Source organism: Adiantum capillus-veneris, chromosome 29 (assembly GCF_014529385.1).
Source record: "Adiantum capillus-veneris isolate H3 chromosome 29, ASM1452938v2, whole genome shotgun sequence".
In the NCBI taxonomy this organism is placed as follows: Eukaryota; Viridiplantae; Streptophyta; class Polypodiopsida; order Polypodiales; family Pteridaceae; genus Adiantum; species Adiantum capillus-veneris.
The window spans coordinates 65,094,534-65,100,514 of NC_140959.1; positions in this window are offsets into that span (position 1 = coordinate 65,094,534).

The following is a 5,981-nucleotide window of genomic DNA, read 5'->3' on the forward strand; positions in this document are numbered from 1 at the left end:
TCCTCTTTAGAACAAGATATCCTTAAAAAATGGTGCCATCTTTCTCAAGATTTTTCAAGGGATGTTTAAGGCGAAGACATCTTGACAAACCCACAGTACCATAAACGAGATTGATATAGTTCCTATGTTTCTTATGCACAACATAAATCAATTTTCCTACACATCTCCCAATTTCTAGAAGCATTGAGCTAAAAATATTCATATGTACTATTAGTGAACATAGTTTGTTCAAGACAAATTACTCTATACAAAGCATGAACATCAATCATGACCAGATTCTAAATAGGTGAATTGGCACCTACCTGTGTAGGCGGTTGTTGCATATTTCCCTTATGGTAGATAGAGATCCTGTTGTTGCAGATCATGCATGACCATTGAGACAGAGTTGCGTGACTCATGTCTGGGTGTTAAAGCTGAAAACGCAAGGAAAGCAAGTGCTCAGAGAAAAAAACGCAGCCCCATTATTCTGAGAGCGCAGCAGAGAGAAGGCTCAATATTATACTATTGAGAACAAAAGAAAGGGGCCACCTCATATATAGCCCGCGAATATATGCTCCTTAGTCCTCATGTTGAGAGTGTAGCTAAGGGATAACGAGCCAATGAAAGGGGACCAGATGCACCCCAAGATATTATATAATGGAGCACAACCACTCAATCCGAGACAGCCTCCTAGACATAGGGGCCTCTTAAGCATAGGTATGTCACTTAGTCACTAGATCAGACAGAGTGAGGGCGAACCAGATAGACTGAGAACAAGGATAGGGTATGTTATAGGCCACGGTATCGGCCAGCATGTGCAACAAAGAAAGAACCGCAGGCTTGTTATAGCCAAACAGAGTCGACTCCCCCTTTTTTTGGAAAAATCCCAAGTTAGGTAGACTCCAGCTCATCAAAGCTAGAAGTTTTAAAACCAAACCATGTGAAAACTGCCAAATTGGCTAAGGGTTGGCACTCTCAGAGAAAGGACTTGTGATTGTAAAAAGAAGGCTTCCATGTGCACTTCAAAGTATGGGTGTTAGTGCTTGAGAACGCAGAGAAAGGACGAGTACATATAGAAGGACTCGCAACCTCACCACTTCTAAGAACGCAATCGAGAGAAGGATTTACCAAAAGAACTATTGCATATTCACTAACTGACACCAGTTAGGTATCCCATGAATGAGCCACAGTTTAGGTAGGTCACATGTAGGCACGGTTGTTCACAACCCCAAAATAGGAAAAAATTAAATTTAAATGTAGAGGTTTTAAAATTCCATCATGTGCTATCCGAGTAGGGAGGAGTCACAAGGGGAGAACTACGAATGAAGACTAATGGGAAAATGAGAAGAAAAGTTTAAAAGGGCTGAAAAAAAGATAAACCCCGCAGTAAAATCCCAACTTGTGAGGTAAAGCATCACTATCCCTTCATCAAAGGAGGGTCGGTTCATACCAAGTTAGTGTAGGTACTCCATCTCTTCACGGGAGACTCATCTTATTACCAAGTTAGTGTAGGGTTTCCATCTTGGTACAGGAGATATCGAGAATGAGGTTACCAAAGAGGGAACAAGTCAGCCCAGGTTTAGTCCAATAATTGTCAACTAGATAAGTGTGTGTGTGTGTGTGTGTGTGTGTGTGTGTGTGTGTGTGTGTGTGTGTGTGTGTGTGTGTGTGTGTGTGTGTGTGTGTGTGAGAGAGAGAGAGAGAGAGAGAGAGAGAGAGAGAGAGAGATCGAGCATTGCGGTGGCATCGGTGTTGGCGTCGATGTGGTTGAGCACGGCATCGACGGCGGCTCCTTCTTCTTCACAACATAGGATCCTTCACGACAGAAGCATAAAGCGGTGAGTGACACCCCTCTGTCCCTTTGATCTTGCTAGGCTCTTCCAGTTGTGTGTTTGTAGCCTTTCAAGGCTCGCACATAGTGCACAGGTAAGTTCCCAGCTCTGACACGTATGGCAAAGCGTACACTGCTGCTATATTAGAAAAATATATGTTTACCATTCAATTCTTTCTTCGTCGATTGTCTATAGCAGAGCACCACAACCACACACTCTCTACTCTTCTCTACTTGCCTATACTCTCTGTCTCTCTTAATTGATTTCAAGTACTCTCTCTCTCTCTCTCTCTCTCTCTCTCTCTCTCTCTCTCTCTCTCTCTCTCTCTCTCTCTCTCTCTCTCTCTCTCTCTCTCTCTCTCTCTCTCTCTCTCTCTAGCAACGAGTGCTATAGTGGTGAGAAGCCAACTCAATGCATATACATTTGTAATGAAATCTCTCTCTCTCTCTCTCTCTCTCTCTCTCTCTCTCTCTCTCTCTCTCTCTCTCTCTCTCTCTCTCTCTCTCTCTCTCTCTCAGACACACATATTCACTCACACTCAAATATATACACAATTAAGAAATGTGGTCTCTTCAGTTAAAAATAATAAACTGTCGATAATATCTTATCGAATAAAAATTACATAAAGTCTATGTAGGTTTGAAATTACAATAAGGTTCTGGGAAATTACTCAATCAAAAAGAGTTTGATAGACTTGTTATAAGTTTGTCTATGGTAAAATTTATAATTCCTCGCTCAGGGGATGGTTCAACAACATCTTTATGTGAAGTGGTAGTATCATCTGGCAAAGGTCCATACAATGATTCATATCATTGAAGCTTTGCTTGTGCATCACTTAAATCTATTTCAAGATCAAGAATACGGCCATGAAGCATGTCTGGTGTTTCTCCTTGGCTGGCAAGGTCTTGTCCTTGGCTGGCTAATTCAATCAGTGTTTCTGACTCTTCAGGAAGTAAAACAATAGGACGCTTGCGAGGAGGCATTGGATTATTTGCATTGCGTGCTGCCACCTTTTCTGCAATGCATCCACGTCCAACGCCAGCAATGCTTGGACGATCTGACCAATCCACTCTCTTCAGCAAAACATATCGAACATAGCATTGCTAGATAAAGTAAATTGCTACTTGGTTGTTGTTTGGTAGGCATCTCTCTTGTCGTATAAACCTTTGCAGCAATACACGTGCCAGTCCTTTATGTTGCAAATCAGAGAGCTTTAACAAAGCTGTATCTTTTGCATTGCCACTTATTTGAAATAGTTGATGGCGTACAAAGTGATTAGGGAAAGCTTTTTGCACTCTTTAAGGGTTAATGATTCGCCCTGCAGCTCAGATTCGTCTTCTTCAATGTTGGAAATAGTAGAAAGATCTGCTTGTCCACATCTAACTTGTTCTTCTTTAAAAATTGCATGAGCTTCAGCGTGGTTGAGTTCTTCTTCCATATCTGCATATCAGGTGAACATGTCATTACTTTTAAATACCCATTCAATTAATTTGACATTGGAAAATATATCGAATGACAAACATAGAATTTTTGCTCAATTAAACATACAATTAAATCTGACACCAAAAGTAAAACAATGATGAAATCATGAGACTGCGTTTTCATTAATCATCAACTGGTCGTAAGCCAGATGTCATTACAATTTTGTAACCCACTCTATGGACACCATTTAAACATAAGGAGAGATCAAAAGCATTAGGCCAGGTTTTGGGGTGAACGTGCTTGCCGCTTTCAAGATGAGCAAGTACATTACTCAAAAAATGGAGTTTGGATATTGAAGACGGCTGTGTCGGGTAAAAGGTGTAAAATAGGTGGTAGCTGAGAGAGGTCTAATGCAGCAATGGATGACGATGCAGGCTCTATTCTAAGAAGGATTTTTGGTTCCACAACAGCTTCAGAAGAGCTGGCTTCCACTCTTGCACGCTTTGCTGCTCTTTCTAACTTTTCCTTACTCTTGAACTCCGTATAAAGCTGTTGCGCAAGATGTATGCGCTCAGCTATGTTTGGCAAGGAAGTAATTGCAGGATTTTTCAGTTCTTGAAAGGTTTTCATGATCTTTCCAATGGTTTGTTTGACCATGTTTACTAAAGCACCTAATGTCAGGAGGGCTATGTCAAAAATAGCTGGTGCAAACTCTGCCTGGAGCTGCTCAAACACAAACTTGGTCAGAGTCTCTGTAAGCTGATAAAAATGCTCCGGAGCAACTGGGTTTAAACAACGCCTAATCTCTACCTCTTACATGTAATGAAAGTGTATCACAATCACTTCGGAGACAAACTTTCGTTGATGTTTCGCTAGCTTCGTGTCTGCCATATCTGTATGACAAAATTATAAATTAAGAATCTTACGAAAAGATTATACACCATAGTAACATAGTTATTATATAATGAGTGTTAACCCTATATATATTAAATGATGATACAAATTTATTAAACAATATTAAATTATTGCAAATTAAAGAGAAAATCTTATGATTACAAACCACATTGTACGAATCGACCATGAAAATTAAATTAGAGAGAGAGAGAGAGAGAGAGAGAGAGAGAGAGAGAAACAAGCCAGGAGTGTGAGATGCTCTTAGCACAAGAACTGGACCCTGCTATGTGCAGAAGTGTGAGATGATGAAAGAACTTACATCTAAAGGATTGGAAAATTGTACATGTGAACAGCTTAGCTAGTGTGAGATATTCTTAGCACAAGTCCTGGATGTTGTTGTAAAATAGATTGATAGTTTTTATCAATCTAATTCCTGATAAAGTGTGTGGAACTCACAACACAAATATCAGCGGATAAATTAACAATTGCAGATGTAAGTTACCTATCGTGTGTGTTTACGTCCAAAACAACACCAAGTCATTTAATGATGAAAAATGATGTTCTTTTGGAATATGAAACACACGAGTAACTAGTATGTCACATTAAGATAAAGAGGGCATGAAAATATGCATCTTTTCACTCTTAATATAATGAGTGGTAACGCTTGTGTTTCTATGTAACACATATGACAGAAAAACTTAATCTAAAATTGTAAATTTTATAAGCTATTTCTAATGGAGTGTGTGGAATGCACAACTCAACCATCAGCAAACAGCTCAACAATCTCAAATGTAAATCAATTGTTGTATATATCTACGTTCAGAGTAACACCAAGTCATTTGTTGATGATGTTACTACAGAAATAGAAGCACAAAAATAACGAAAGTCACATTAAGATGAAGAGGGCATAAAGTATGCATCTCTGCACTCTTAAAATGATGAACGTTAATCTTTGTGATTCTATGTAGAATAATCAACAATGATTTACTTTAAGATTGTAAATTTTATAGGCCACTCTGAAGTGAGAGGTGTAGCATCATGCCTCCTACACTCCACGAGTCGACCTCTAATCCTAACTCATCTCTATGGTGAGAGATATACTACTACACCATACGAGTGAGAATCTAAATTTACCCTAAGCCTTCCCTGGAGTGAGTCATATAACTACACACCACGAGAAAGGAGACTATAAAGTTCTACACACCTCTGGAGTGAGCCATATGGCTACACACCATGAAGTGGCCTACGAGCTGCAAGCCAACTTTGTGGTGAGAGTCGAAACTACTGCACCACACAAGTTTGGCACAACACAAAAAAAAGTTAGTATTTACTGAAAATTTAAAAAATATACCTGAAAACCGCTGTAAACCGAAGAAGCTGTCGCTATCTGCTAATATCTCAAAAGCTCCAAGCTCTGTAAAACTCGCAAAAAGTCCAAAATGCTTTTCGATCGAATACGGTGAAGATAGTATATATATAGACTTTTTCGATCGAGATATTTTTCGATCGAAAAATATCTTGATCGAAAATTGTTTTACACGGGTATTCGGGTATTATTCGGAAATACGGCATATATTGATGTTTTATACGTATAATTTTTGTTATACGGACGTATAAATGCAACGCAACCCCATAACCTCCAGATTGGAGCCTAGACCATTCAATGGGAACTTTGGATCCAAAGAAAAATTTTCTCTAGGGAGTGGTGTATGCAGTTGGGTCCATCATCTATCTGTGATACTAACCAATTGAGATTTCTCTCTTAATTGAGAATGATTGAAATCTTTCAATTGGCACGTTGCTTTGCAATAATGAGCCAGTATGCTTTGCCAATCACAAATTTGTGAGTATCAA